The sequence below is a fragment of the Parasteatoda tepidariorum genome, chromosome 1 (assembly GCF_982258835.1).
Source record: "Parasteatoda tepidariorum strain Cologne lab strain chromosome 1, Ptep-v5.0, whole genome shotgun sequence".
In the NCBI taxonomy this organism is placed as follows: Eukaryota; Metazoa; Arthropoda; class Arachnida; order Araneae; family Theridiidae; genus Parasteatoda; species Parasteatoda tepidariorum.
In genome coordinates, this window is record NC_141755.1 from 78,625,802 (window position 1) to 78,640,926 (window position 15,125).

Below are 15,125 nucleotides of genomic sequence, written 5' to 3' on the forward strand. Positions count from 1 at the left end.
TATCACTTAATTCACACTTTAGCTGATAAGACTAAGTTCTCGCTCTCCCAATTGTTGTTTTGTAGATTTTATTTTCACCGTTGTTGTCATCTCACTCAACCTTCACTTACTGGTGTCTGGACGCAAAATGATCATTCACATATAGATAGCAGTACACTATACTTTTGCCCCTTTTACATTGCAACTAACTACCATTTTTCTTAACGAAACGGTGGTATAGTTTGTCTAGAGTAAGAACTCCCCAAGCCATTCGTCTGGATCCGTGGCGGTGACTATGGTAACGGAGTATAACTACTTCAAGTAAGGGTGTGGGGTCACTGTTTTGGACAGGATTTGGCTCGGGTCTGCGAGAGAAAGGGAATCTTTTTCTTAAGTCTATTGTGTTAGCCCTAGAGTGAAGAGAAGCTACCCTCTTTTAAATGTACTCTTCTTTTTTCAGCAGGCGGTCTCAGACTTAGTGGTGGGGGAGTTCATACCGTAGACAAACTATATTTGTCCTTGGAAGCGTAATCACATTAGAAACACTCACAACCATGGCAAATCTTTAATTTATCTACCATCACAATTTTCTAGTTCTTTTGTGGATAGAAATGAAGTAAAAGCTTACGAATTCTCATAGTTATAGTCAAAGTTGGGGTCATTTTAATCGAAATGTCTAAGCCATCGCTCTGGCGGCTGCATGATTAAATTTTCTTGCTGCTATATTTATCATATATTGCTTAATACAGTGCTAAGAAAAGTCATAAGACGAGTAGTTTTATTTAAAGTTTTGAAACACAAAACGTTTTGATTTCTATCAATCAGAAAAAAAGAAATTTTCTGTAAAAGCTCGTTAAAAGTTAAAATATGACAAGTGCTTTGCATAGAATACCATTTTGCTAAAACAGTATATTAAATGAATGGAAATTGTCGGTTTTTATTTTAGATGCCTTTTTTTTATCATACTTACAATATCAATATTAGTAATTTTTTTAAGGGTACAAACAACACATGAACCGATCCTAGCAAAAAATAAATAAAAATTTCACTAATATCAATAAACAAATAAACGTAATGCTTTTATCACACTTTACATAGTTTGCAAAGTTTTGCTTTGAATTATAAGCAAAGCATCAAATTCAGAATTGTATCCAATAATCAGTCTTAATGCATCATTTTCGTTTGTAACGATTAACATCAAAGCAAGAATGTTAATCATCGTAAAGTATTCTTCTGAGAATTTGTTCGAATAGAAGGAAATGGACATTCGAAAGGGTGTAGGGAGAAGGATAATTAGAACGGACATCTCACCTGAACAATGGGAAGGGACGAATTCTAAGAGGCAATTGGAACAATCGATAACACCTCACCAGAGGCACCTCTTGTATTGTAATTCTGAAGAAGATTTAAATTAATCATAAAGTCAAGTGAGCTGACATTGTCTATGATCTTTAGTTTAGTAATGGATAGATTTCGAAAGGTTGTCTCTGAATTGCTTATCAAACTGTTGATGGTATTTTGGGGAACGTCTTATAAGTTTCTAGTGAAGTATTTGCTAGATAAAATAAGTCAGTTATGGTATTTTTAATTTTACACACAACAAAAATAGATCAAAATACGTTCCATTCGTGGAGATATTGAATGCAACATGTTTGAATAAGTTTAGTTATAGTAACATTAGTTTGAGAGATTAAACCATTCTAATAGTGGTAAAAATAAACATACTTTAGAAATTTTTGCTAGGAAGGCAACAGAATGCAGAAAAATTTCGAAAATATTCTTATACAACTAGTGATCTGCAAATGCTGATTTTTTCCAAAAGTGAAACAAAACAAAATTGTGGCTTAACAGCAGCTTTTCTCTGAAGAAATCCAGGGCGTACATTGAAAAAAATTCCTGTAAGAATTACTGACACCATGAATGCAGCATGCGTACAATTACTTTTCAGCGTAATTTTAACAGTAATATTTATTTAGTTGCTGGGATTTTGCAGTAAATATTATGGTAAAATTACGGTATGTCAGATATTTTGTTGCATAAAATTTTCGGATAAAATGGCTTTGACAGTATTGGGACCTTGAGTGCCGGTAGTTTTTACCGTAATTTGATGCGAAATTTTTTACTGTGCATGTCAAGACTTTTTAAACTAAGATAAAAGAATTGATTTTTTTTTAAAATTTTTTTATAAGAATAAATACAGAAATATTTAGGGTTATCATTATTATTTTAATTTGATATACCTATAAGTGCGTTTTAAGAAATAAGTTCGAATCCCCCCCCCCAAAGAAAACAACCTTCAGATAAATTATGTGTAGCAAAGAACTACACAGTTTCAAGAAAAGCTCATACAGGTTTCTGTAGAGAATGTAATTTAAATTTGAAGTCAATCTGTAATGGTTCGTTCGAGTTACGAATTTTACAGATTAAAAAAAATTTTTCTTTGGAGAAAATAAATCTTTAAAGTTCTTTTGGAGGTACGCAACAGATTGTTAAAGAAAAGGATGTGCAAGAAAGGATGTGCGATCAAAAATAGACAACTAAAATAATTAAAATAATGAAATATTTGAGTCAATTTTAAAGTTTAAATTCACATTTCAAGGAAAAATGAAAAGATCCAAATTGCCACTTATCCAAATTAAAGTGGCAATAGGATACCTTCAACTCGAGAAGAAGAAGGACGCTGAAAGCAGGTGTTGAACTGTTTATGCTGCTAAATCGTAGCATGAACAAGTATCATGATTCAGCAGCCAATCAGGTTCGATACTCACACGTGATGACATTTGCAGGTACCCAATTATTACCAATGGGATACCTGCAAGTGACGTAGTGTGAGTATCTCGATCTTGATTGGCTGTTAAAAAGGTAGTATTTGTTTATATTAGCAACTGTTCTTTCCATTCTATTTCGAGAAGGCCCAGCCCGTCAAGCATCAATTCTCTAAAGTGATACATTCTATATTCTTACACAAAGATTCTTTAACAAAGATTTCAATTCTTTCACTATAAATTTCTTACTTAACACAAAGACAGACATACAGCTATGAAGAACACAAACAAACTAATTACGCATCGAAGCTGCCAGGTATACAAAACAAAAATATATGATTGTTAGAATAAAATACATACTCAAATAATAAATCTAAGTTAAGCAAAAAATGTAGGCGAAAACGAATTATATTTCGACGAATTCGATGCGCGATACGCGCAGTGTTTAATTAACTTCACGTTAATTAACATTCATAGGCTGATGGGGCCACTTTGACTTATAAACGATCAACTGGCGCTGACGTCATAGGTCACATGTGTTGGTATCCGTTATCTTCTTCTTGAAATGCAAGTACCCAATTATTACCAATTGTAATTGCTTTAGAAATTTAAATTGAGTATGACTTTTTTTTTTAATTACCCCATACCAAAATTTAATTTTATGTTCTAATAAGTAATAACATCAGGTTAATAGTTTATTCTATATACATAAAAAATCAGATGAAGGTAATGCATATATGCATTCTTCTTAAACAGATAAATTAACGAAACGGTATTATATAGTTTTCTCGGGTAAAATTCCTGATTTCTTTAGTTGTCATCAGCATAAAACTACGAGGTGCATCCAGAAAGTAAGTTTCCCTAAAATATAAAAAAAAAAAAAAAAAAAAAAAAAAAAAGAACTCACACTTTTATAATCATATTTATTGGCAACAAGTACATCAATGTTTCAGCTATTTTTCAACATAGCCACCACCAGAATTGAGACACTTGTCGTATCGTGGGATCAATTTTTGTATCCCTGTGTCATAGAACTCTGCCGCCTGCGAATGGAACAGCGTGTGGCAGACGTTTACCGTTACTGTGACCGTTATTGCGAAACACTGCGGAAATTGTGACTTGCCATTCAAAGCAAGAGTCGTGGAATGTTTACTGCAGGTGTTGAGCTCCACCGTGACAATGTTTGTCCACATACGGCATGACGCACGGCAGCTGTTTTGACAGAATTTGGTTGGGAGTTGCTTGATCATCCACCCTACAGCCCTGATATTGCTCCCAGTGATTTTCACGTTCTCTTGCACCTCAAGAAATTCCTGTGCTCCGGTGAGCGTTTTGGCTTTATTACGAAGAACTGAAGACGCTTGTCACACGTTGGTTCCATTCACAGGCGGCAGAGTTCTACGACAGAGGGATACAAAAGTTGATTCCACGATACGACAAGTGTCTCAATTCTGGTGGTGGCTATGTTGAAAAATAGCTGAAACATTGGTGTACTTGTTGCCAATAAATATGTTCCTGAAAGTGCGAGTTCGTTTTTTCTTTTTTATAAATTAGGGAAACTTACTTTCTGGATGCGCCTCGTAATAAAAGTTACTAAGATATTGTTTTGTTTTTTTTTTTTTTTAAAAATCGGCATCCCTAATTTAAAGAGATTTACCTGTAATACTTATTTATCATTCCTTCTCATTATGTTTTTGATTATGATTACTACTTTGAATTAAAAGTTAAAAACTGAACGTTTTGCTTATTATAGAGTAATCCTATGAAATAACCTAATTAAGCACCATTTTAAGATACGTATTTAAATCGGTATCTAAACTTAGTGACCGTTTTAGAGTCAAATGCTGAACAAATGCCTTATTTATTTATTTTTTTAACTACAAAAGTTATGTAAAGCTGTGTTCATAATGCAATTAAAATAATGAACTGAAAATTATAAAATTGTTCGGAATAACTTTTCGCCCTCTTGCTACGTAATTTCTTAAGCAAAAAACATTTTTCGAGTTTTATGAAAAATTAAATCGGAGTTAACCAACTAGTTTACCAAAATTTAAATAGGAATTTAAAAAGCTGTAATGTAACTCCTACTACAAAAATACTATTCCAATTCGCTAGTATATAAGACGTGTTAACTCGATTCTATCGTGGGGTACCTTTGGATAGATGACGGTTGACATTGTCGGGAACATACTCGCCACAAAGTATAATTATAGAAAATCAAAGAAAAAATGTATAGTCAAAACTACCAGAATATGGTAAAATTTACCGTGCTTCTGGTTCTATGGGAACATGAAAAAGCTCAGTAATTTTTACTAAAAGCAATGTTATTATATTTGGTAATATTAACAACAAAATATTGTTTTATAATATGCGGCAAAATATTATAAATTTTTAAAATTTGGTAATATTATCATGATACCTAAGAACATGACATAAAAACCAAAAAATTTTATCTCAATAAAATTGGAAACTAATTCTGTGAATCTAGATCCATATTAATACAAGAAAACATTTAAAAATCTTTCGATTGAATATTTTTTTGATTTAGATGTAACAATAATTTTGGAAACGAAACGAAAAGAAAATTATTGCATCGATGGTTGAGATTGGTGAGCGAAGCGAGCAGGTTGTACTGCAGTGCAATTGAAAAAACAAAGTAGGCTCTTTTGATTCCGAGAAAAGTAGCTTGATAACTTTTCTCCTTCTATTGCTAATGCTATGAACCCTAAAAAGAATTTCAAAAAACTGATCAATCAAAATTTATTTTTGAAAACTTTTCTTTTGTAATATGTAGCTTACCATACAAAGATGCCAAATATATAAAAATCTCAATTTTGTAATTTGTAACTTACCATATAAAGATGCCAAATATATAAAAATCTCAATTTTGTAATTTGTAACTTACCATATAAAGATGCCAAATATATAAAAATCTCAATTGTGAATTTTCGTCGCTTACGTTGATTTTTTAATTGCACGGCAGTATAAAGCCCCCTAGTTGTAACATATCGACACAGTTATTTGCTATTTCAAAACAACGTATAAAATCATTTCTAATCACCCCAAAATCCAATCATGTTTTCACACCTCCCAACCATTTCTTCCCTCGAACAACCTGGGATTTTTGAATCACCCGAACCACTCATTAGATCCACAGAAACTCAGAAATCGCTGGAAGCTGTAAGCAAAAATATTTCTTTAATGTACAGTCCCTAAACATCTACGCTATCCTCCGTTAGTCCCAAAGGACAAATGCACAAATCAGTTCAGTTTATTGGATGGTTAAACATTCCGTTGCTATAGCCATAGCCTCTTTCCTTTACGTATTAGAAGACATCACCGTGTGCATTACTTCGGGACCTTTAAATCGCGTTATCAAGAGATGTAACTACAATTTACGCGAGGGCTGCATTTCTGTGGTACCGCCCTTGTTGAGAGCTTTAATACCTCCTCCCCAACCCTTTCCGCTGGTAATGAAGACTTCAAAATGTTTATTTGCCTTTCGAGATCTTAATGTGTTTTGTAATTTTGTAATAAAATAAGGATAGGGGGGAGTGAAGAGATGATGATCATTAGGAAGATTGGTATTATGTGTTTGTGGTTTTCTTTTAGCCCTTCATAGAGTGGATGTTTTAAAGCGGTAATATTAAAGGTGTTAGTTAAATTGGGCTATTTGTTAAGAAGAGAGAAATTAAGGTTTTATGATGATTGTGTACAGATTTAAATGGTTTTGGACAGATAAGTGGTGAAAGCTGATTCCAGATGTTCACTTTCTGTTTGATGTTTAATTATTCTAGAATTGGGGTTCCTAAACTTTTTTTTTTAGCCGGGAACAGAAATCAGAGCTACAAACGATCGATTTTGAATTATTAAAAATGTTACAAATGCAACAAAAGTTTAGCTTTGCGAATTGAAAAAAAAAATTAGAATGAAAATTGTAAAATGAAGTCACTTTATAAGGTTGGAGAATAATATGTACAAAAATGTACCTCAGGCCCATTTTACTAGAAAAATTCCATGAAAATACATTGATTTACATTTTGAGTAAAAAAATTTCCACTAAAATTTTTTCTTTTTAAGATTTGGTTAAAGAATCAGTATGGTTCATTTTTTTTTAATTTGAAAATCTCTTTTGATGAGTTTAAACAATCGTATCATTTCAATCTTGTGTGATTTTGGCTCTATCGGGCCTCCATGTTCGGTATTCCCGAGCCTTTATCGTTATCTACACTGTAAAAAATTCCGGATCGAATTATGATAAAAAGCACTGGCACCTCGTGAGCAGCATTCATAAAATACAATTTACTGCAAAATCCTTTTTTACCATAAAATTTTATACATAATTTTTAGAGCAATATTATGTAATTACTGGGATTTTACTACAAACATTTCTGTAAATATTACGACATAGCAAATGTCTTGTTGCGTGAAATTATTTGTGGTAAAACTGGATTTTACGGTGAAATGTACAGCTACTTTAAGACACATTTTTCATAATTTGATCTGAAATTTTGTAAAGTGTATTGCTCAATTCAAAAAGTCTCGTTATCTGAGGAGTATGAAACAGTTAAAGAGCTCTTTGCTCATTGTTAAAAAATCGAAGAAAGTTACGTCATCTGTTATTTTTATATTTCCATCTAATGTTCTGACTAATTACGAAAATTATAAAGATAAACGTCTAAACATATTGCAAAAATAACAGCCTGAAAAATTCTTAATTGGATGGCAACACTTTCGTTATAAGGAGAACATTTTGAATGCTATTTAACGCTTCGATTGCATATTTTGTAATAAGGAAAAATTCGATGCAGGGAGACTTCCTTGTAGCGAGATTCAACACACTACTTGATTTAAAACATATGTTTAACTTGTTCTAAGTTTTGATAAATAATGATTTCATTAAACAATGGAATATGATTTTTTTAAAATGAATTTCATTAAAATGTAAGATTCCCCTCGCTCATCCTCCCCTTTAAGGAAAAAAAAATGTCTTTTACTCTAATGAGGCGCACACTACTGAGGTTGCCTCGTAGGAAAGTGCCTTAAAGATACTTATCTTTCTCTCAGACAAAATGCAAATGATAATGAAACTTGTTCTTATCTGATAATTTCAATTTGCAGACGATTATGTAGGAAAATGGTGTAACTAAAAGAACATTTGCTAATGTTTCCGAATGGTTTAAAATGCTGATGAGAAAAAATTTATTTTCTATATGAAATCATAAGGGGATAGTTTACCAAAAAACGACTAAAAACGAGCCTCCATTCCGAAAAAACTTTCCCTATCGATTTAGTTACGTTCGATTGTGTAAAAGTGTAAATGATAATGAAACGAAATGTATTTCCATAATAGTTGTCGTAGCTAGCGGTAAGTGAGATGTAAAAGATAATGTAAGGTGGTTGGAAGATAATTATAACAGTTTTTAATTACATTATATGCAAGGTGTTCCACAATCACTAACCTTAAGATATATTTTTAGAATATTTGTTTCAAAAATGCAGTAAAAAATGCACATATTAATATGTGAAATTAATACTTATGCTAGGGAAAAAAAACGTTGTCAAAACTTGACAAATCGTTAATAAGAAATACGAGATTAAAACCTATCTAGTGGGTGAAGAAAGAAGAGAAGAAATAAAAGTGATCCCTAGAAACACTTCAATGTTTCAGCCGACAATCAAAGTGGTTTTAATTTTTTAAAGTCTTACTTTCATTAACCTCATTACGGCCCATGATATCATATATGAAATGAGCATTTCAGACTCTATCAGTTTAAAATAACACTGACGTATTCTCAATACTGTACACTCATATTGCGTATCGTATTAGTACGCATAAGCTTGCGGTCTTGGGGAAGCGCTTTTTTCTCCATTTATCTGTCCTAAAAGGATTAATATTGACAATGAAAATTTTTTTCGCTTTAATTTTAATATAGGAATTTTAAATATTAATATTGGAATCTGAATGCATTTGGCGATAAACAATTGAACAGTAAATGTTAGAAAACCTGTCTTTTATAAGTAAATTAAAGCGCCAAGAATGTGAAAACCAAGACTCGTAGTATTTAAAATTTATAGATTTTGCCAGTTGGAAGCCAACGTAAGAGAAGTAAAGGATTCTTTATTTCCCACTACCAACGGATGAACTTAGAATTTCATTAACAGTGTAGTTCGAAAGAAAATAAAAAAAAGCCACAATTTAAATCTCTTACACTTAGGGGGCAAAGCTGTAATTTGAATTAACAAAGACAGGCATGGAGACATGTAGAACACAAACAAACTAATTATGTATCGAAGCTGCTAGATACTCAAAATAAAAATATATCACGGTTACAATAAAATGCATAAGAAAATAATAAATTTAAGTTAAGTACAAGAAGTAGACGAGAAAAAATTATATTTCAACCAATTGGGTACTTGCACTCCAAGAAGAAGAAGACAACCAAAGACCATGCATGTGACCTATGACGTCAGCACCAGCTAATCTTTATCAGCAATATGGAGTATTAAAGTTGAGCTAAGTCTCTCTACATAACTTAAAACATTAATTAACGTTGAGTTAATTAAATAGAGAGCCGTATAGCAAATCAAATTTGTTGAAATATAATTATTTCTTGTCTACTTCTTTTACTTAACTTAAATTAATTATTTGTTCATGTATTTAATTGTAACTGTCATATATTTTTGTTTTGTGTACCTGGCAACTTCGATGCGTAATAAGTTTGTTTGTGTTCTACATGGCTTCGTGCCTGTCTTTGTGTTATTATATAGTGGTAGAATTGAAATATTTGTGAAAGAATATAGGCTGTGTTACTTAAGAGAATTGGTACTTGACAGGCTTGGCTTCCTCAAAGTACAATAAAAAGAACAGTTGTTAGCGTAAACAATTGCCACGTTTCAATAACCAATCAGGATCGAGATACCCACACTACGTCACTTGCAGGTATCCCATTCGATGTGCGATACGGTTCAGTATTCAATCAACTTCACGTTAATTATTACTCTGACTTATATGGAGAAACTTAGCTCAACTTTAATACTTCATTTTACTTTTAAATGATCAGTTGGAGCTGACGTCATAGGTCACATGTTTCGGTATTGTGATCTTCTTCTTGAAGTGCAAGTACCCAATTATCAAAATCCAATGAATAATTCCTAATTTTTGAAACATTTTATGAGCTCAGATAATGCAGCGTTGGGATCACTTTTTAAGTGATATAAAAAATTAGATCAGAAAAGTTTTTTATTTTCACAAAACTGTGGCGTTTTCATTTTGACGTCTTATATCATTTTTAAAATTAGCATAGAGGGCTCTGGCTATAAATAGGCTTAACTTGATTAACAGTTATGGATAAGTGTTGCTAACTCGCAGTAGTTATAAAAATAGCATATTATTCACAAAAACGCATTTTCATTTACTAAGACAGGTTTTAAAATTAGATGTAAAAACTATTACACACTCTGGAAGAAAAATACGTTGCGTATTTGTTTTTAGTTCTAAACTCATATGGAAAATCGGGCATTTGTAATTTGAGAAGAAATGAAGTGATTATGCTAACCGTGTGATCTAAATCAGATTTCATTAGATACCAGTAAGCGACGTCACACTTGTGTGTCGATCCTGATTGGTTTCTGAATCAACAATAAATGCTGCGATTTACCTACTTGCAGGTATCCAATTGAGGGCGTCGCGAGAGATATCGTTTTACTGAGCATCAAGTAATCTTGGACACTTGACAACACTCCAAATTTGTGGGGAAAAAATCCTAGCAGAAAAATAACTTAGGTCCTCATTGGATCAATATTCACGAATTTTGGTTCAACAAGTGTTCAAAAGGCATTTATTTCTTCGATATTGGCCCTATATAGAATTACCCGATTCACCCGATATTGTAAACCCTCTCTAGAACCAATATCTGTCCTATATAGAATTGGCAGATTCGCCCGATATTTCATTATTCAACCAATATAGGTATTATATTGGCCATTCAAGGACCAATATTAAAAATCTAGACATTCCAATATTGGTTTCTTCGGTGCATATTCTAATACAGGGGTTTCCAACTGGCGGTCCGCTGCTTTTTTTGTGGCCGGTGAACTAAAATATATTAGTTTTAATTTTTTTTGCTGACAATTTTCGTAAAAAATCTATAAGGGTTTAAAATACTTTTCTTGTTTAAGAAAAAGAAAAAACTAATTTTTTCGTTTCTGTGAAATTTAACATACCAACGGTGCAAAACAAACTTATTTCGCAGGTTTTGCATCCAAGAAAATATTTATTCAAATACAAAAATTATCGTGTATGTTGCTCTCTTTTTTAATCTAAATTCCTTGAATTGAAAATCGAAAATGATTGGAACTCATCAAACTGGAACTCATAATAGAACTCTTGAATGGAACTCATAAAAACAGAATTTGTTTGAGTGCTGCAGAAAATAGAAGTAGAAAGAAATTGGAAGACAATTATAAACACTTCCTCCTGACAGTAAAACAGTATTTGATGTTTTTTACTTCTCCTTCCTCACTAGTGATTCGGCATATTTCAGTGTTTAGTTTAATATTCATTTAAAATTAACATTGAAATTAATGTGTGGCCCCAATAGGTTTACTTTTTAACGTCACTTCTTAGAAAAGATTTAAGAAATATACATTATAGGTGGGGGTCATTAAGCAATATTTTGCAGTTTTTGTTGAATTTTTATTATTCCAAATTGGAAATTCAAAAAGATTTCTTAAGAGTTTGCCTAAATAAAACAAATACTTGATTTAACTCAGCTTAGAGAAGAAAAATATTCTAAAGACACAAGATATTTAAAACAATTTATAAATAAATAAACTAAAGACATTTTAAGAAGTTGAAGTTAATACATTCAGTCATTTGTACCATTATTTACCTGAATGTGAAATACTTAAGAAAGTATATCAGAAATCACTTTAAAGTGTAATTAGGCTCATTTAAAAAAGTTAAAAGTGTGAAAAAAGTTAAATGCTTTTATAAATGTCACCTTCATATTAGCCTTGTCATGGATATTAGGAACGCTACATTACACATCTTAAGAGGGTAAATTTACGAACTTCAGTTTTATTTCGTTAAATACTTCCTTTATTATGACGCGAGGGATTTACATAAATTGGGGGGAACAGAACTTGGAAAGTTTTTTTGGTTTGTTTTTTTCATTTCAGATTTCTGAGTAAGCCTGTTTGAAATGTTTAATGTGTTACACTTTCAGATATTTCTGACAGATGAACTTTTTTTCCCAAACTGTTATTTTTTTGTTTCTTCTTTAAATGAAGGTAAAAATGAATATAATTTTAGAGACGTTTGACTGAATTTGTTTTAAATATCGAGATAAAGGAATATAAAAATTAAAAATAACTGGGAAAATGAAAAGTGCAAGAAAAATCAAAACTTCTTTTTCTCACTTTTAATGTTTCGTTAAATTTCAGTTGAACTCAAAGAGATGTTTTTGGTTGGGTAAAATAATAATTACAGGTAAAGAGTTTGTGCGTTTTGATTAAAACTATAATTAACAGAATCAATTACCAACTAAAAAATTACTTAAATTAAGGCGTAAAATTATAGGCAAAGTTTGAGATAATTGCAAATTTTTCTTCGTTTTAATATCATATTTTGCTCTTCTCGGTGACTTTACGTTATTACATTAAGCAAAACAGGTTTTTATTAGTTCATCCCATAAAAATAAAGATTGACTATATTTATTTGGAATGATGCTGTTGCTCGAAGTCAACTCATGAACCTACTACAATCAATTTTCTTCGGTACGTATCCCTTTCGAGGGACTGTAAAAGAAACTCTTTCTACAGTATCTGTATTAAAACTGTACAGTATTAATGCAGTTTTAGCATATACCAAAATATAATATAATAACGCACTGTGTCTATATTAGTATACTGTAGCCGACCGGACTGTGTAGTAGTCAAGGAGCTGACCTTGTTTCGAATCCCGGGCTAGGCATGAATGTTCTTTCATTCTCTACACTAGCTCTCCAAAAGGCCTGGTTTCTTAGGGCAGGTCGGCTTTACAAAACGTTAGCTTGAAGCGAGGGCTAACCCCTGATTGGTCAATTTGTGAGTTAGACAGCATACATCATCGAACGCTTCGCTTGAACGTCGACTGACGTCCGAATCAACTGCAGTTGGATTATAACGCAACGTTAACGACAGAAGCAATGGCGGTCCAACATCCAACAGAGCATTGAAAGCAGACAAGATTTTGATTTTGATTTTAACATTAAACATAGCTTCTTCATTTGGCTAAGCTATAATGTGTCTTTTCTTGGACAAAGTCACTATTTGTTCTCTAAAGGCCTGTTTAAACGATCTTGGACAGAGATTGATTGATATTGATGGAAACTTGTTCTGCTTTGAGCTTGGATCGAGCAAACAATCATCCAAGTGCTTGGTCCAACTTCTTGGACGATAGTAGAGCATGTTCTACTTTCCGTCCAAGTTTTTTCTCCCTTAAACAATCAGCGTCTTAGGTTTTGTGACGTCAACAAGCAGGCAGCAAATTATGTCATTTTATTGCCTGTTTTCGTATATTTTAGTCCAAATAAATTGATCTGTTGCGGTTTATTTGTGTTATTATGATGTTATTTGAATTTATTTAGTAAATTTAAACTTATGTAAGTATTATTTTATAATGTTGAATATGAACAATGCACATGCGCAAATTTTTCTTTCGACGAATCAGTGACATTCAAGAACTTGGATAGTGTCGACGAATCATCCAATTTCTTGGACAGAGAAATTCCTCCAATTTCTCGGATTCAAGAACTTGGACCGTGTAAACAGGCCTTAAAGCATTGTTCGACAATAGCAAAATTAATACTAATTCAAAATGAATATTTGCTTACGTTATAAACGCAAGCGCAATGCGAGATAATGTCTGGTTGGACCGACTGCTCACGCTGAGAACGCTAACAAACCAGTATTTTGTTGGCGTCTGCGGTACGTCAACTTCCCGCTGACGCCCAGAGAAGGCGCTTGTCTTAAGAAACCAGGCCTTTACTGTGGGAGTAACGTTGGCCTACCTAATATGATGGCCCTGAAAGAGTGATCAAGAAATCTGCTCTACTGATACCTGAAAGACGAGTGTCAATCGAGTGGGCATGGGGAAAAAAAGTATATTTGGGACTTATTAAAACTGCACCAATTACTATCGTACCAGTAGTGCCTATTACCAAAATTAATTAAGCATCATTGTCATAAAAATATGCAATAGTACGGCGATTTTTTTCGTTTCTCCTTAACGGTTTGTGCTCCTAAACAATCCAGTGTTTGTTCGCCTTTTTTTTAGCCTTTATTTGTGCTTTATTCACCTAGTTTGGATACATCCAATTCTTCAATAATAATGTAAACTAAACTAAACTCAGTGGCGTGATAGCCCATAGATGGCCAAGGCCTACTGTGCCCATCTCAGTCTTCTTGACTTTGCGCTCTGGGGTGCAGGAGCAGATGTTCCGGTTAGGTGGTCAGCCAAACGCGAAACCCCCAGTGTTTAGTTTCCAAGCTTTCCCAAGCAAGTGTTAGTTGGTGCTCATTTATCGACGCATCATGAATCAACCTTGCCCGGCCGAGGATCGAATCCAGAACCTGTGGCACGGGAGCGCGAAGCGCTACCACTCAACCACCGGGCGTCCAATAACAACGTAACATTAGAAAAATAAATGTATAAGAAAACAATAGAATATTTAAATACAATATTTTCAAATAGAGTCGATATTGATATATTAATAAATGAGTAGATATCCTGATAGAATTAACAGTTTTAATCACAACAGTTCTTTCATTTCTCCAGAACAAAAGAACTTAAATTTTTTTTCTTTAAGTTGATAGATGCCAAGACTGATAGGAAAACGCAGGAGAGAGCAGGAAATTCTAATTCCTGTTTTCATTTTTTTCCCTTCCAAGCTCACTATCTATCCATCACTGGCATGTCAACTGTATCCTCAAATGCTATACATAAGAGACACATATGCAATGGCGGCCAGCAGCAGGATCCCTGAAACAGCACCTCAAGCAAAAAAGAAAAACTTCTCCTGACAATAGCTAAGAACGGAACTCATTTTTTTCCTCTCCATCATTAAAGCGCTTTAAATAAAATAAAAATGAAATCCCAAATTACTTATGGATCCAAACCTTCATTTTCATTCCACAATAAACTCATTCGTCTCTTTAACCCGCCCGAACGTCGTTCTTTATTGTATTTCATTACTTATTTTTTTTTATTTCGAAAAGAGGGAGGAAAAAAAAAGGGAAAAATGTCCGACGCGTATGCTGTGACAGTGGTGATCCGTCAAAAGAAGAGGGCATACGTCTTTTGAAGGTGGGGGTGCTGCGATGTGCGCATGCGCAGAA